The sequence below is a fragment of the Dendroctonus ponderosae genome, unplaced genomic scaffold, assembly GCF_020466585.1.
Source record: "Dendroctonus ponderosae isolate FM_Combo_2020 unplaced genomic scaffold, Dpon_F_20191213v2 Dpon_F_20191213_380, whole genome shotgun sequence".
Classification (NCBI taxonomy): Eukaryota; Metazoa; Arthropoda; class Insecta; order Coleoptera; family Curculionidae; genus Dendroctonus; species Dendroctonus ponderosae.
In genome coordinates, this window is record NW_026018591.1 from 1 (window position 1) to 19,198 (window position 19,198).

At 32.8% G+C, this 19,198-nt stretch overlaps 1 long non-coding RNA gene across 1 annotated transcript; it reads right to left on the minus strand.

The window, feature by feature from the left end:
• Window positions 1–6,190: 6,190 nt before the first annotated feature.
• LOC125504088 lies at window positions 6,191–10,914 on the minus strand. Its single transcript, XR_007281274.1, has 3 exons — window positions 10,826–10,914; window positions 10,648–10,699; window positions 6,191–6,365 (listed from the first exon to the last, which is right to left on the minus strand). It is a non-coding gene; the product is annotated as an uncharacterized LOC125504088 (long non-coding RNA).
• Window positions 10,915–19,198: the final 8,284 nt, after the last annotated feature.

A 19,198-nucleotide genomic window follows, 5' to 3' on the forward strand; every position in this document is an offset into this window, starting at 1 on the left:
ATATAGCAGTACCCTTTTGATCAGGAGCTTACGGGACACCCTGTATAACGATATATCATTGTAGAAGTAAATTGTTGCATAGCATGACGTTTTAAATTGGTAAAAACTCAAGCTATCCCAAACGAGCAAATTTTGTATAATTGCATAAAATTTGCACAATCTCATTATCAATACATTTTGTTATTTAAACCATAAAGAAAAGACACCGATTATCATATTTTCAAATTAGTAAATCTCTGCAAACTTTCTTGACTACTTTTACATGGCCTTTATACTTAAATTCTCAGTTTGCTTTTTTGCATTTCCGTAAAACTATTTGATTAAAGTGAGATTATCGTTTAAGAAGCTAATGCGAATTTAATCTAATATATTCCCGTTGTTTTGGTATAAACAATAAAGTTTTGTACAAAACTTTGCACCTTTGTGTTTGTGTGTAGAGATGCTGCGGTACAGTTATGTAAGCCGCAAGCATTTCCAGACTCGAATTTAAGTTTTGCGGTAAATCGTTTAAAGTTTCCTTTGACTTGTTTTGTCAGTTTTCGTGCCAACTCAAGAAACCTGCTTGTTCCAAATGCATATCTGTTGGTTAAATTCGAATCAAACTGGGTAAAATTCGATATTCAAATTAATAAGTTACATGTTGGAAGATATATTTTGGGCACTTTTTTTCGATGTTCTAAGTTTTTCGCAAATTTTATTGGCAATATCGTAACGTTTGCGGCGCTGCAAGTAGGTGCAAATACAGATAATGTTTCAATAATATATTTTTTTAAAAAAAATTATATCTTTGAAATACGGCTTCAAAAGAGAAACAGCTGCCGTCACAGCTTATTTTGAATTGAAACACATTTCAAAAACGTAAAGGAAGAAACTATAGAATTTGTCTACGTCATTAATCTTTAAGTCGAAGTACCTTATAAATAATACTATACTATTTAATTTCCTGAATGGTGCGAACTAATAATTAACCGGTGCTGCATCCATAAGAATTAGTCCAAGATGATATAAAAATCTCCCTCCATTTCTGAATGCAATCCCGAATAACGAATTTGCAGGGTAATCAAATTTCTGGTCGAGCGCACAGTAAAACAAGTCTGCAGCAAGTAATAGCAGAACACCATTTTTAATTTAAACACATACCTACTCGTTTGCTTTTAGGCGCTGAAAGTAATTTCCCTAATATTTTTCACCTTAATGTTAAGTGCATGCCCGGCACCATGACAAAAATCACTGGCCATTTCGTATTTTTGTCCATTTGCATAAATTAGGGTTCCATTAGTCAGTTTAAATTCATTATACAGATGCAAAATAGCACAACTCTGTGGTAGAATGAGAAATAAATTGTGAAAATGCATGCTTTAAACTCGTAATTAAACAGTAATATCATTACGAAGGGCTTTGTATAATTTCAGCTAATCTAGCCGAAAAGACGTTAACCAAAGGAACATTCTAAATTGCCATAAAACAATTGTTAAATACATTTGTTTTGCCATTATTTAAAAACTTCTAAAGATCTATAAATTAATGTGACTTTGGGTTGAATGCATTTTTCCAACAGAATATTGTCTTTTCTTTTCAAAATAGAAATAATTGTCAATGCACTGTGGTTGTTTCTGGAAGAATAATATGATATAAACATACTGAGTTATGTATATTCGTAATTTTTTAAATGTAATAAAACGTTATTTACCAATTTATTCAAAAAAAATCAAATTTGACGCAAAACGTAAAAAAATTTACATAAAAAATGAACAACAAATGCAAGAATTCAAACTGCTTAATGTACTGTACCAAATTACTAATAAATAAAACAATGAAAAACCTCCTCAAAAGAAGGAAAATCCTTTTTAGGAGAAAAAATTCCTAGGAGGATCAACTTACATTTTGAAAGATTACGATTCTATATATTTTTTAATTAAAAACACAGCACAACCTGTAGTCAAAAATAATGATTGATTGCGGAAGAATACTGACGGTAGCACTCATGAGAAACGATGGAAACCGTGTTGACTAAAAACACACCTTCCTACCAAAAGAAGGCATAGGCAAGCAACCTACAGTTTCGCAGATATTTCCTGTAACTCTGCATGAAGTAATGGTATGAAGAAAATAGATGAAATGCTAGTACTAATGATTATATCCACAATAAACCACTAATTATCATTACGGCATTGTTGCTAAATTATTGATTTCTTTTTTGGGAATTTCTAAGTATTTCATCATTTTTATTTTTTGACATTTCTGCAACATCTCCAAATGCATGGCGCTAATTTTAAGTCACTACCGGCATACGTTGCAAGTAAAAAAATTAATTTAAACTCAAAAACTAAACTAGGTGTAGTATAAAATAGTGCGCTTAACTCTTTCAGAAATGCCTAAATCTGAGAGAAAACCGCTTCAACCTGCTAAGTTAAAAATAACTTAGTAAAGTTCATTAAACACTGAACCGTACTTTCGGCTTGGAGACTTCAAGTAGCTACTTTTAATTTTTGCGAAATGCGTTTCAAACATTTGCAAGCAATGAGGCGTTGCAACTGTTTTTATTTACTCTTTCGGTGTATTTCGATTTATTCGGGAAACTTAATCCTGTATCTGCATATGTACTGAGCCTTACGAAATCCAGCGTTGAGTTACCTCTACATCCGCTCCTACGTCTATAAAATATATTGCTCAAATAGATCTCTTATGATATCCAGGCAGGAGCAGCGGGGTGACTGATGCCAAACCCAATATAATTTCGTGATAACGTCAATTTCGGACTAACAAATGTTTAGTCATTCCATCGTGGACCCCCGTAACGATTGTGATTTGTTTTCCTTTGGGGATGGGCTAATCAAATTAACTTAATTTGTGCGCCTAGTAAGTTGCAGCTTTCGGTAAAAGAGGTGACTCGAATGAACACTAATCTATTAAATATTACCAGTTTAACTTCATAAACGTCAATATATTCGATTGTTAAATAAAATCCATCAACATGTTTGGAAAACAAAAGTCCGGTCACCAAATTGTGTCCCTTGTAAAACATGGGTGTTTGAATAGAATAGAGGCAAATGTTTGTATGGATTTAACAATTATTTTGCAGTTTAACAAGAGCATTTTAATTTTATACAGCGAAAACAGAAATACTCTGAACATATTTGAAATAAATCGTAGGCATCGTAAATTTAATTAAAGCAATGTTTGCAGAGCGAATACTCGAATCGATATATGATTAAGTAAAAAAGTATATAAATTGAAATTTACGCCTTTACTAATACCACCGTTCAAAACGATTGAGAAATTATTGTTCCTTTGTTTCCTCTGAGTTGTGTAAACCCAATCTAATTAGTATCATAAGAAAATATTCAAAGAGATACAACATTTACGGGACATGGAAAAAACCAACATTTAAATTGCTAAATAATTTTACTGAAGCTATAAGAATATTAATTTCTCTCTCTCCTGTCCGTTTACTCCCGGGAGAGTATGGTGACATCATGTCTCAATTCCTCAGATCGTGGTTCTCCATCCTCTTGAGCTGCAAAAGAAGCTTTCTGCAAACCGTGTGCAATTATTTTTCCCTATATAATAAGTTTTTCCATCCAATTCGTGCTCTTGAAATGTGTTAAATATACCGTATTACACGTTAGTACGATGTTCTGTGTATGAGATTCGCAGGATTCTTATGTAGGCCCACATTTCTAAAGCGTCTCTCATCCTTCGATTGGCCATTTTCAAAGTCCAGGTCTCAGAGGCATACGAGGCAATAGGAAGGATCAAGGAGTTTAACAAATTCAGTTTGTTGCGTTGAGATATGGCAGAGAGTTTCCATCCTCGAGTTAGTTTTATTGTTGAGTTACGTGCTATGGTCAGTCTGCGTTCGATTTCTTCGTCACAACAGTCCTTGTTTGTAATAGGTGATTGAAAACCTTACAGTCTTGTTATCATAATTTGCGTCTTCTTTCTGTTCAACGCAAAACCTTGTTCTCTGCTGAGCCTGTCCAACTATATCATGATTTCCGTGACCTGCGTATCTAAGGTTACTAATTCTTTTTCTTCCTATGGTTAAACCCCCTTGATGAAGACGAGACGCCTGAGATTGAAGAGCGTCGGTGACACACAAGGCGGTATTTCTTGTCTTACACCGCACTTTGAGCTAAACGACTTAGAAAGCGTTTTATTGACTTCCACCTTCCCGCAGCCGCGGCCTTAAAGGTTTTTAAGCAAGATAATCATATGTTTTGGCATTCCAACGTTTTCGAAGATAGCCGCAGTTTCTCCCACTTTACTCAGTCAAATGCATGCCGCAGTCGACAAAGCACAAGTAAGTTTTTACATTAAATTCATATGCTTTTTCTATTATTTATCTTCCTTTCAGGAGACAAATCCTTCCTTTTCAAGGTTGTTCCCTTGTTCCCTTTCCGGGCATGAACCCTGTCTGTTCGTCGGGAGTCTGTGGAAGTGGAAAAGGTTTTAAACCCTTGTTTATGACATAAAGTAGAATTTTACTTGCATGTGACATAAGCGTTATTGTTCTCTAGTTACTGCGGCCTGTAAAAGAGCCTTACTTGTGTAACGGCAGGTACACCGATTCACGCCATTCTTTTGGCCATACCCCAGTTTGCCAAATTTTAACACACACTTTGTGGATTGCATCAACACCACACTCGTCCACATTTTATTGTTTCAGCGGATATGCCATAATTGCCAGGTTATTTGTTGTTTTTTAGGTTTATGGCTTTTTCTACTTCAGCTTTGAAGATTGGGGGATTTTCTTCTACCTCATCCATTTTTGGTAACTCATGGTCTTCGGCTTTATGAGTAGAAACAATTTTTCGCATTGTCTCTATAGCTCTGATGTGTTGTTGGCATCTGTTATTGTCTCCCCGTTATCATTTTTAACTATTTGTCTTTGCGGCTTAAATTCTCAAGACAAATATTTTACTGTATCCTATAGTTCGTCGGATTTATTTGTTTTTTTGCATGTTCTTCACGTTCTTGGCATACTCTTGCGATGTGCTGGTTTTTGTCGTTTTTACAGGATTTTTGAACTTCTTTGTCAAGAGCCCATTAATTCTCCGGGGTAATAGTTCTGGACAGGCTCAGCTTTCTCTGGCCATGTGTTAAGCAGATTGTTCCTTCCGTCATCCAGTGTTTTTTCCTTTATCGGTTTTGGATTTGTGGTTTTGCTGCCACAAGACACAATCCACTGTTTTGAGCGCTTCCCATGTTTGATCTGAGTATCCTTCAATCAGCGAAGGACCGGAAGTTCGTATCGTTTCTTCGACTAGTCTTAACAAGAGCCAGATCCATTAGTTTTATAGTAAGCCCGATGGTGATGTCCATGTTTCGATGGTGACGTCCCACAGACATCGAGAATGGTGTTTGAATGTTGTGTTTGATATGGTCATATTATTATTTGTGCAGAACTAGATAAGTCTTTCACCGCGATTATTTCTCTCGCCCAATCCACATTTCTCAACAACATTTGTTATGTGGGCATCGCATTGAAATCACCCGTTACAATTAGGAGGTCCTCTTGCGGAATGTTCAAAATAACTCTTTCCAGTTTTTTGTATTCAACTTCCACTTCGTCATCTAAGTAATCATTTATTTGGTACATATATATGTACCTAGATAATATGAAGTTTAACTGGTTTGGACTGAAATTATATTCTAATTAATCTATCGCTGATGGCCTCTTAGTTTTCTACATATTTGGTGTACTTCTTGTTGACCAAAAATGCGATTTCATTTGGAAATAGAGAAAATCCAGAAATTGAGGGGCATATGGATTTCAAGGAGAATCAATTTATCACCGTACGAAACAATGAAGAAACTCCAATCAATTTTGTTAAAGAGATTTGTATTTTTTATTATTTAAGATTTTGTAATTTAAGATTTTTATGTAAGTAATGTGGATTTAGACCGTTCTTAGTATTTTTAATACATTCACCTGAATTGAGGTAAATCAAACATAATTATACAGTGGAGACGCGTTTCTAGACCTGCCACTAGATTACATGCCACCCAGATTAACTGCACTTTACTTCTTAAAAGTGTTGAAAGTGAGATCTCAAACTTAAAGATATTTTGTGCAAGGTTCATGAAACTCAAAAATATTGAAGATTTGATTAATAGAGTTACAATCGAAACAAAACAAACTTTTTAATAAAACAGCTAATATTTACTACAACAAATCAAAGCCGGGAGTTTCATATGCATTTACCTACAGTAACAATCGTAAATAAAATTATTTGAAATTTATTCAATAAATCAAATTAGCTGGCATATATAGCGTGGCGACCGCCTCTCCTGTTTCAAACGCTATTATATTATTCCCGAATTTCTGGCGGTTTTCATTCATTTGTTATATCTTTGCAATTCTGGAATAAAATGGTTAATTTTATCATAAATCGTGTTTTTAGGTGAAAGGCTGACAGTTCGAATAAATAAAGCTATATGGCACGCATTTGGGTAATTAGGGAACAAACATTGAGCGAAATGCTATTTGAAATTTTATTTAATTAAAATCGGTTGATTGTGATGACACTAGATAAATATAATTTATAAATTTAATCAGCAGCAATATTGTGTATAACAGCAGTACTATTTAAAAAGTGCATTTTACGCTCAGAATAATTAATCAACTATTTATAAAAATATAAACTGGTACGATAAAAGATCTCAGCTAACTGACAATCAAATCATAGGGTTTTCAAACAAACAAGCAAAAGACATACACAGATTTCATCAGAGAACGAAAAACAACACTAGTATGTAGCCGAAACCAGGGGTTACAAATACGATTCCTGACTAAAGAAGGAATAATTTTTAACTTTAACAAATTTGACACCTGTGATGCCTCCAGATATTAAATCTAATGAGGCTAAATTAAATATAAATGCTCTTTATTTACATAATAATTGAATTAGTTTTTAAGAACAGAGAAAACTTCACTGCCTCCTGTAATAATTCTTCAAAATTTTTATTAACTTCGAATTAAATTTCCAGAACACTACCTTGATGTACCGAATTTAAGATATATCTTCCACATTTTCATATAAAGCTTATTGGTTTGAATACAAATATATGCTAATTCGAGTCGATCTTCGAAACACACTAAATATTTTCTGATTTAGTGACTGAAGCATCGTTTACTTGAGCGAAAAAAATCGAATCGTAAGAATTAAAAGATAAATTTGAATGTTTTATTCCAAGATCACCGATTAATTTTACCCGACATAAGTGGTTTTCTCACCCAATCCGTATACTAACTAACAACAATATTTTCGTTTGTTCAGTTTAGCATTGTTCAATCTCCCTGGCATTTGAGATAAAGAAGACTTTAGGGCTAAAATTCCTTTGAAAGATATTCAATCCATTAACAACTTGAAAGTTTCCTGTGCTTAACTTAAGTAGTATTATATTGCCCGTTTTAATGATACTCCCAAAGAACTTCTAGAAAACCCTATTCAAACTTTTTAGTTACGCTCGGTTTAGATAGGTTTAGTTTTTGGATCTTGTGCATTTTTTGAATGAGCGAGATTTGCATTCTCTATGAGGATATTTTACTTTGCCAATTATAATTGCCATTACTTAACTTTCCAAAATGTTGGTTCTAATTGTTTTAATGCGGCAATAAAAAGAACGAGAAAAGTAACAGAAAGTTGATCACAGCTATAAATTCAAACCGAATAAAACAGATATAGAATCTTTACTTTGAGCAAAATTAAATTATGGGTGTATAGTTTGCTAGTTGCTACTTTCATACTAGTCACTTCTCATTTTATGCTAAATTAGAATATAAAAAATTGGTATGTTGAAAGTAATTTTATAGACGACGTTAAGGCTGAAATAGAATTAAAATAAAATAAATTGTACCATTGTTCAGCATTTGAAGAATCGTTTTATATGAGCGTAGGATATTAAGTACCAAAAGAGCAGACTAAAGCGAAAGGATTTTACTTATGACTTACGTTACAATTATAAATTTAGTTTGGGTTAGTTTGGGTTTTTACGTTTTGTATGTTCTTGACACAACATTTCTACTATTCGTAACAAGCAAATTGTTTACTAATGTTATAATAACATTCATTTTCTATTGTTTAGTTATAAACTTGATTTTATTCTACTTTTTGTAGACCGCAGTGTTTTCTCAATTTTTCAAGATCCCTTCTAAAACAAGTTTAGGGCCTTGGAAAAAAATGAGGTCGATAAGTATATGGTTACTATTTTCGGACGGGTCTAAACTCATTTATTTACATTTCGAGTCCAGGTTAGGTGCAATGTTAGACAGGTTTGGGCAACGGAGAGCTGAAGCGATGGGCAGAAAGGTCATTAAGTTGATTGATGCGATAACATTAGCTCAGGCTTTATATTTTCGCAATTTCTATTACCGTAGAGCGAAATGCGGCTACCTGAAGTTGAGGATGCGAAAAGTTTTTTAATATTTTTCAGGCAGGTGCCACAATTTAATATTTTGATTACATCACATTAATCTAGTGTTTCTAGGTGAACTGAATTATATGTTTAAAAGTATTATATTTGTACATTAAATGCATCGTGGATTAGCCTCACAAATACTACTTTTTCCGGGAAGTATGATACAATAAATTGTAAGTATAAGATATAAATAGGAACATTTTTAGGTTGCTCCATTCATACGACTCGCATATCAAAACTTCATAATAAGCAAGACGACCGTATGAGACTAAAAATGTAAAACAAATCAGAACATTATTTAATTATTTAATCAAATATGATTTCTAAGTGAAATGAAATTGAACCATTGGCTGGCTATGCAATATTGATCAGAAGCTAAAGAACTTTCAGTACTATTTAAAATACATGAAATAACAGAAAGTTCCGTAATTAATACCTTAGAAGAAGAATATAATAATAAAATAACAAAATATATGTTGAGCTAACAAATAAAAGTAGCAACTAAAATATAAATCCGTGTTTCCAACAAAGAATACATTAATATGCCTAAATGCACAAACAAAAAGCGACTTTTTCAATATCTCTTTTAAAGTAACGGCCTTGTAATTCTTCAGACTTAAAAATTGGTAATATTTCTTCAGTTCTAATTGATACCTTTAAAACCTTTTTAGTTTTTCTGTATCTGTACGAGACAATTTTTTTCATCATTGACTGACATCTATTTTATATCTCTTAAAATCAGGAAGGTGTTAAATGATTTTGGTGTTGTTTGCTAAGTTCTTAATGCAGGCTGAACCTAAGAAATATATTTAATATTTTCAATTGATTTTAACTTTTAAGTGTAGAGTTATTTGAAGAGAACAGAAGCTGGTTCGACAATTGACTGAGAAAATGTTTTTGAATAAGGATAGTTATTGTCTAATAATAATAATTTCTGTAGTCTAGCAATAATAATTTCATGTTTTATCTGGTAAGATAAAGTGAAAGAGAACTGACTCAACAAATAAGTGACAGGCACGCTCAGCTTTAATTTTTTTTACTTCAATTTTTTTAATTTGTATTTCTCTTTGCTTACTATTCTAAATAGGTATTGTTGATCTGTCTTTTCTTTTCCTTTCACGTTGGTAACAATACGCTCACTTCATCTCAAACTTGATTTAAGTTTTATAGACTATAGGTTTGTATGGGGCAGTTTTCCTTGATAAACCCATTAAATTTTTAATTGATTTGACTTAAAAGCATGTGACTGTTAAATTAATTTCGTATTATTTCATTCCCCCGAGTCAAATACAACAAACGCAAACTAGTGTTAAGCATAGTTAAAAAGCCTAGTGAGTGAGATTACAAAATGTAAAAGCTTGTCGCTATCAAATGATATTGATCTATCTTTTATAAATGAAAAAGGGAAGCAAACACGTTGAGATATTTGAACGTATTTTGAAAAATCAAACAATCTCAGCTACAATTTTCAGCGTTATTCGTTTCCTGCAATATTCCGGAACCTAACCATTCACCAAGATTCATATCCGACAAAAAATGATCTAATTATACTTATTTGCCTGCGTGAAAGACGGCTCCCATTTATCTTGAACCATATCAAATATCGAAATCCGTCTATAAAAATTGCGCGACATCCATCTTGAGAGCGCGTTTTATCCTATTTGACTTTTTATAAAACTTGGGCTCTTTAGTTATCGGTTTTCCTTCGTAAAGAGGGTTGCCCTGAGCGTTGTTTGGCGTTTGAGAAATATCGATTTCGATTTGATTCTCAGTGTAATTTAAATCTGTCTACCATTTGTTAAAAATAAAACGGAATTCTCGATATTGAATGCGATAAATTAGTCCTTTACTAAAATATTCATTAAAAGAGATATTTTGTTGCGTTTGCTTATGTTTTTGATTATAGCAAGTATTTGATTAAGGTGAGCTCGGGTATTTCTAAAGTAACTCTAAAAGTCTCTGAATCCCTAAATCGTCACGTAGAAGAACTCAGGATGAAATAACAAGCCCAATATTTTTGAAGAAGAATTCCGTTCTAACTCTTATAAACCATTTCAGCTCTATCTATAAACTTTCCATAAGATCCATCCATTTAAACTGTATTTAAGCAAAACATAAATTTGAAAAGCGAGATCAACGATCACAATCCAAAAACTGATTTCGTGTGAAATCATTTTTCCAATCTGATGATTGATTCTAACAAGTAACATATGGTTGACTTACCCGAGTATTGTGAAGAAATGCCCATTCTTGTTGAAAGCGCTACTTTTGGTAGCTGCAAAAATAAATATAAATGGGTTTAAACTGGTTAATTACTTATTTGTTCTAATGAGAAATCAATGCCCTGATCTCTTTTTAAGGCTTTATTATTGAGTTAACACTCCTACAAACTAAAACTCACAGCTTAACATAAAAAGTTCAATTGTGCCTTCAATTCCATTCCGAGATTTGCGTTAGCAGAACACACGTTTCCTTAAGCAGGTGCGAACGAATATAAAGAGAAAAAAAATCAACAATAATATAAAAGGAAGATGGTTGATTTTATTAGGAATTCGGTCTGCGCAGTGGTGAAGAAAAATTAAACCTTTTCTTTTTCATCTAGGCCCTGAATTAGATGTACAGGGCCTTCAGCTCATCATTCATTTGCATTTAGTCTAGTCTGTCTCGTTATTTCTACAGAAAAACATGTTGATGGTTGAATAAATGTTTTGTGTAATCAAGGACCAATAAATTATCACCAAACTATGTGACTAAAAGATTAAATATTTCATCAAGCTGTACAAAACATGACAGAGTATTCTGGAGGGTTCCCAGCATTCTTATGGTCAAACAATTAGTACCGTGATGAAGGTGACAATACATTGCCGAAAGCTAGGTAACTAAAAAAGTTTTTCTTTTTCTTCACCACTGCCCAGACCGAATTCCCAAGAAAATCAACCGTCTTGCAATTATTCGATATCGGTCCAGAAACTGGAAATAATATAAAAAGCAAATTTCGAGAGCGAGAGTCTTATTTACGAAATATGTGTTAGTCAACATGGAATTAAATAAATATTTGAAAATGACCACATCTGAACATTTTCCTCTGAATTCAGCAAACAACTTATGTATGCTGAACGTAGGTACATAATGTAGAAGTCTGTTATTTTTTAAATGAATTGTTTTATGTTGTTATTCAGTATTGGACGTTCAATGTTGACGAAATTACTGCGAATTAATTAGAAAATTAAAACCAATTCACATTAGATTGCATATTTTTTGTATTTATTGTACCTCCAACGAACAATTGAGTTCCAAGTTGATCCATGCAATCTATTTAGTACAAAACTCCTATTTTTAAAGACCCAAATCGGGAATGTCAGGAAAACATATTGGTTATTAAATCYGCATCTTAATAAAGTCAAAGACGCAGTAGCTCTGTAAACTTTTTGTTATTATGTAAGCCTGGTACTAAAAGCCACGACTATAAAAATATTTCATTTAGARTATTATATCTCTAATTTKTATTACCCCTTCTAAGTCATTTTAGCTGATTGGCTTTCTGCAAGATAAAATCTTCAAGTGTTCATTCAAGTTGAGAAATGATAATTTCTTATTGGAAACCGCTTCGCCGAAACGGCCAAGAAAAAGCATTTCCACCCACTCATTTCCTGCAAATAAGAGTTTTTTTCAGTTTAAGTGTTCGATCTAAAGCGATGGAAGTTGTGGATATAAAACTTGAGTTGATATTGCCACATCAATCACCATAATTGCTTTCCGGGTTATCCTTTGAGGCCTGAATGGCGTTAGTTGAGTTGAAGGAAACCAACATTTAAATTTTGGTTTCAAGTGTATTTCTCGATTTGGGTTTCACAGAGTAACTGATACAACGTGATTCAGGCGAAGATAAATTGTGAGCAGGATATTTGCGAAATCATTATTATTGGAGTTGGAATAATTTGGCTTATAGCTGTTTGTATAAGTGAATACCAGGCAGGCATTATCAGGCGTAGAAGTAAATTCATTGATTCAAAATTAAATACATTTTAAAGTTTTGTTTTAATTTTTTAATGCGAGACATTGAGATCATTGACGTTATATTCCAAAGGAAAACCATTCAAAAATTTGAATTTTAGTTTGGAATTATTATTTGATTGTTTATCTATCATTAACTAAGCTGCATTTTTGACGGGTAACCGCATGGTCATTTAACATTATATTTGTCGCGGCAGTATATTTAACACTTCGGCGCGTCGCAATCCGCGGTATTCTTAAAAACATCAGTCGGGATTACGCAATGCTTGTTTTTTGTACCACGAATAAGATGCGAAAGAAAAAATGAATAAGAGAACACGAGAAGAAGCAAGCGTAGTGGAATAAGCGTAATCAGATGAACAATAGAAAGCGTAAAAAATCAACGAGATTTGCAATGTGGTGAAACAAACAACTTCAAGCTGGAAAAAAATATCATTGATTGAATAGTTTATTGAAATAGGAATGCCTGATAATACATTATACTATTATACATTAACATTTCATGAGTTAAGCGTCAAAGTTGATGGAAATTGAGTGTTCCAAAATATATTTTAAGGTAACATGTAATACAAGACAGCAGTAAAAGTATTGATGTGTACAAGATTTAATAATTTCCATGTCTTTTTTTCATTTGAGCTCGGCTGCTGATGTGATAACAAAAAAGAATTCTTTAAAAATTCTTGGTATTAAACAACTAAACGGAGCAGTAACTCATTACCGTTGCTGGGAAAAATTTGATAACTTTTTATGTTTGTTTTTAGATTTATTTTAAGGGACATTCATTAATAATATTTTTAAAATTTCTTCAAAATTTCAGAATTTACAGTTATAGCCAAGTTACGCTTTTTTATAAATGCTCAATTTCCTAAAGTTTCATTTAAAAATGTTGACAATCTTACGGTATTTTCCGCGAAAAATTATGAAATTAATTTCGAATCCTTCGTCGCTTTGTAAAACGTTTAGAAATCCTATTCCAGTTTCGAATTTGGAACAAAAATCAAATAATTGTCTATCAAAAATAGAACAGAATAAGTGACAGTTTATAACAGATTATATGGAAATCTCGTTACAAACCTAAAAGTTTCTGATGATTTTCGTCTTTTCTGACAATAATGGGGTCTTTTCATCCAAAAAAGACAAAATTTATTTTGCTAGAAAACTCGCCCCATTCATAGGTTTGCAGGGAACTTTAGAAAACCCTTATTGTTTATTAAGACTTATTAGAGCACTCGCCAATAAAATTTATCTTCTAATTTTTCACTGAAAATATTGTCAGTATTTTAAGTAAAACTAAAAAATAATGCTATGTTTGCGTCGAAATAATTGCTTGATAGAAAATTGAAAATAACTTTAAAATCTTCTGAGTGATGTAGGCGGCGAATTTTTTATCGAGACTCGTCAGAGAAGCCCTCGAAATATTTAAACACCAAAACACCTTTAACAGAAAAGAAGAAATTACGGCACTTAATCCAGATTGGAAGCCCGTTTTGCGCCAAACAGCGTATGCGCCGAAGCATTTGAATCCCCACCCATCCCCCACGCATGAGCACACACGGCTGGGCTGCATAAATACGACGGGAAATCCAGCAGTTGAACCAGTCTTAGTCGGAAAGCACGGAAGATCACTTCGCCCACTGCCTCATCGCCTTTGAAAATGTCCACCGCAGTTGTGGACGAAACGTCAGGAAGAAATTCCCATAGACCTACGGCTTCAAAGCCCGGAAAACATTCCTAAATGTGATTTAGAATCATTTATTTGGAAAACTCTTGGAAATTGGGCTTTCTTCACTTTTAGGTCAATATTTCTAAACAACACTGTCTAAAACAGAAAAACCGTGTTTTTCCTAACGTTTTACTGTAAAATGCTGGCGAACTGAATCTTTTATGAAAAAAAATAAGGAATCGATTTAACAAGGGTCGAGTTTCTTTCGACTAAGTTCTGTTGCTGGGAAAATCTAGATGACTTTTTTTAGTTGTCTGAGCAATGTAGTAAAACGTTACTCCGAAAAAAGGTTGATGATCTTTTTTTAGATGTGAAAATTCCAGCCACGTAAAGTTTTAATAAATTAATTATAACTCATTAACCGATACCGCAACAACACAATAGCGCAACTCAACACAGTGTTACCCAGGCTACTATACTATTACAAACTGTGATGTTATGTGTTTTTTATGAATAGAAAACAGTTGAATGCTTAAAAAGATGCATATCACCATTAGCGATTGATGACACATTTTTCAGAATGTCTTACATCCATTTAAAACATTCACATTTACCCGGCAAAATATGAATTATATGAAAAGTAACTGTTGTAAATATTGTGTAAACCAGTACACATTTATCCTTTCCTAGTGGATTTTCTCAGAATATTTGTACATGAACGGTCGAGCATTCTTAGTTCAATCATTGCAGTTGTTACAAAAACGATGCTTGCTGAATGAAATAATATCAAGCGACTAAATTTGCTCAAAAATTATAAAAATTTTAAACATTTTTATGTTAAGAGAAGTTTTATTTTAAGATTTGTTGCTCTAAGAATATTAAGTTTCGTAAAGGTATCTATAAATATCACAGCCTTTATAAAACAAATTTGCGGAAATTTCACCACACTGTGTCTCCAATGTAGCATTTGTTCCCAAATTAGCTCCAAGCATTACTCTCGTAAGCATAATAATTATAAGTTTATGGTTGAAGTTGAATAAAGCATAGATATTCAATAGATAACCACGACCTACGTAAGAAAATTAAGTTGAATGTAAAATTATGCTCTAACTAAAAGTAGTGATCAGGCGCATGGAATATTGTGCCTTTCTGAAACTAATTAAGTGCTGAATTGAAATACTGAAAATGAAAGCGAACTTTTAAATATAAGTCGAAAGTTAATAGCAACGTTCAAGTTGTGTTTTGCTTTCAGTTTAATTCGCAAAATGAGATCATCTGAACTGAGTTTAATTGTGAAAATTTTTAATTTGACTGCTCTTCTAGGCATCTAAGAGAACTGGAAATTAGACCGTTCCATACGTAATCAACGGTAACACGTGAGGAAAAGTAATTTGAAATGTTTTAGCACATAGTTACTTTTGTTGATTACCCAAGCAGCGAGTGGTTTTATGTTACCCCTGCAAATCTCTAAATAAAGATATTTCCTGGGGAAAGGTTTTTTTACAGATTCGAATATTCTCAGTCTTTTCAAGATAGAAGATAACCAACCCTAGCTAAATCACGATGCCAAGTAAATATTCAGTTCACGCGTTGGCATACATTTCTTGAATCCTTCTGATAAAATTCCTCAAGTCGTATCCTGAGCCCGCTGAACGTGTTAAGGGTCCTTGTCGGCAAAACAAATAGAAAAATTCCCCATAAACAACGCCCGGGTGTTCGTAAGATAAAACCAAAAGGGTGCTTTAAATCTTGCAGACATTCGGGAGTCATTTTGAACTGAAGAAGGTTTTCGTTTATATTAACCACCAGACTGGTTTTCAACACAATGCAAACTTCAGTTTAATTCAGATGTTTCCTGTTTGAGATTAGTTTTTATAAACTGGTTCCATAGTTCAAAACAAGCTTTCTACGCCTTCAATGTTCCAATAAACTATATATAAAAACCCGATTATAATCCCTTTCCTGAGTTATTTACCTAACCAATTTCGATGTGAAAGTCATCGAACCAAAACAATTCCAATAAATAACTGATAGAAAACCAAAATTACCCCATTAAGCTTGTCTCTGACAAATAGTCGCCTGATAGCACCCTTCGGTAGTTAAATATAATTGTCTTCCAATTAAGGAGTCGTTTTCTTGAAGGTTATCTAATATTTAAAAGTTACCAGTCGGGCAATTGTCGATCTAAAAGCCGCTATAAATACCGGAATATCAGAGACACCGGCATGACTTTTGTAATTTAATAGCCCGAAGAAAAACTAAAGTGGTAAATCATTGGCTGGTCAAGACACCTGCTGATTGAACCCAGACATACACCTGCTTAAAAAGTAGACTACAAAGTTTAATCTGTGTGGATCTTTTTTATGCTTTAACTTTTATAACTTACTTAAAGGCAATTAAATACCTCTGCAGGGATTGAAATAATCAAAGCAATTTAATATGGAAGATAATCATTTATATTTTTTTTATGACAAAAACTCCAATAACACCTTTATCCACCTATAAGTTTAATATTTCAGTTTTGATATTGTTGATTAAATAAAGTTCAATAAAAATATGATAGCGCAAGACTTGCTCAATTGATAACCGCTTTTAATATATCGCAATATTAACATTAATGTTCTAAATAGATTTGTTTTTTAATTTATGCAAGTAATACGCACAATAAAAAATAAATGTATTGCCAATATAGACGTGAACAACGATTATTGGAAATCAGAGAAAATTTTCAAGCAGCTCTAAAACGAACAAATTGAGATTTTTTAAATTCTGATATAATTATTTATGTTAAAACGCCTCTAAATCTATTATTATAATTGCCTTGATAGTTGGGTATCTTATACCATTTGAAGTAGTTTCATTCTCTATTAAAGCTCTTCAGTTTTTTGTCAAATTATTAAGCTCACACGATACTGTGGAAGCAAAGTTGTTTGATTTTCAAGGAATCCACTTAAATGCAATTATGTGCCTTATATTCCCCGATCAATTTAAACCTCAATTTATGAGATCCAATCGTTCTGATCAATTATACAGTTTCGACTTTATTCGATACTTTCTAACAATCAGAGGTAAAAAACTAGTCGAATGACATTTAAACGGAACCTTTTTAGATCAGTCTGACCTCGAAGTAGAGCAATTGTGCCATGTAAAACTGAAACTTATTCAAAAAAATTTCTGACTTTAACGCGGTTAAAATAACATGCAATAACAGACACAGTTTTTACCTACCGGAATTTGAATTACGAAAGGATTACATTTTACAATATATTTGTGACTAATTTGGTGCTAACTAGTAAATAAAAGGCTTATATTCTGTAACATATGGAGTATGACAAATTATTGAATTTATTTCAAGGTTCTGCTGTATTTTCCTGGCATTGTAAACTCAATGAACTTACATATAAAACTGCATATTTGTATGGTATTTAAATATTCACCATTACATATAATATAAGAGGATCTGTGCGTCAGCAAATATAATTTAACCCTTTTATTTCCAGAGTGCGTATGAGGAGGTATTGCAAACAATTTAAGCCAATTAATCTGCTTCCCTGTACACAGACTTATTTTGGCCAGAATCCCTTTCATTCTATTTGCAAAGATATTCGGTGTCAAACATATCACCCCATGTTACACGTCAGATTGCAGAAAAGAAATAAAATAAAACACCCCGAAAAGGGTGCATTACCGACATCAAAGCACACTACAACGATAACATGACCTGCCCGAAATGGAGTTTAAAATATTAGCTTCACACTTTATTTTAAATCTTTTCGCAGAGCTCAAAAATTGATGTTATTTTATGCGACAAAATCGTTTATCTGAAACTGCATGGAGCTTTTTCTATAAACAACATTGGATGATTCACCTTCCGGGCAATCAGATAAAAGATTGATTTGTCGAAGCCAGGCTATCGGAATATATGCAGTAAGGGAAATATCTAGAGAAAACCGGCATTTATTTGGGGTGAGCTGCTTCCCTCGGGAATGCCCTTTAGAAGCTTATACAGGGTCGGTCTACGTCAATGGTCAATTTGCTCCATTATGGTTGGGAAGCAAGTGAAATGAATTTTGAAACGAGGGTAGGTGAATGAACGTTCTCTTGGGATAGGCGCCAAATTTTTTCGATATAATTGAATTGTTGGTATCGAAAATGTAGTGCCGCATTAGCACTCAAAATGGAAAAAGGCATAATCGGAAAGCGTTGAATTTGAAATAGAAAGTAATCAGTTGAGAAAGTTTTCTAACAGTACCATTCATTATTTATTACTAAATGGACCAAAGAACACTTCAAATTTCCAATGACTTATAATTCTTGAAGTTTATTATCATATCATTTAGTCATTAGATGTTTGGTTAGAAGTCATAAGAATTAAGTCTCAGATAGTCTCAGTCATAAGAATTGAGTCTTACATTAAGAAGGATTTGTATAAATTTAGTCAGTTTATACAAAATATAATGGACTTTAAATTTCCAAAACCTCATAATTGAGCCTGAAATCATATTTTTTTCATGATTTTTGTGCATTATTTGTTCGGTCTCTTTTTAATCGGAAAAGGAGTGCATGATAAATTCATTAGTCCTTCGAAATGAAACGTCCAAATCCCCCCATATTTTTCCTCGTGGCTTTATTGATCAATCAATCAAGGATGATTCGTGAAAGCTATATTAACGCAACTATATTCTGCAAAATCATGGTTTTTTTTAATTAAAAACGATTTACATATCATAAACTGAAATTAACGTGTCATGGAAAACATTGAGCCTAGTAATGAAAGTCAAATAGGGGAGAAGTGTGTTTTAACCGAATAAGAGAAGTCGAATGGTGAGTCATTTAGCTAAACAAGACGATACTAAAACCAACTGAAATCGTTACAAAAAGTAGTTGTTACATTAAGAAAATATTCTAGATATAAATACAGTAATTTGCTCTGCGTAAATATTTGCTAATTTATACAAAACGTTCGCTAGCATTGTATCACTTTAAGTATTATTTATTGAATACAATTTTATAAAATAAATAAATCTTGAAGCTTCAATTCAATCAAGCAAATTTATCTGCTTTAGGAGCTCCACATATTTCATTTTTGTTTACTAA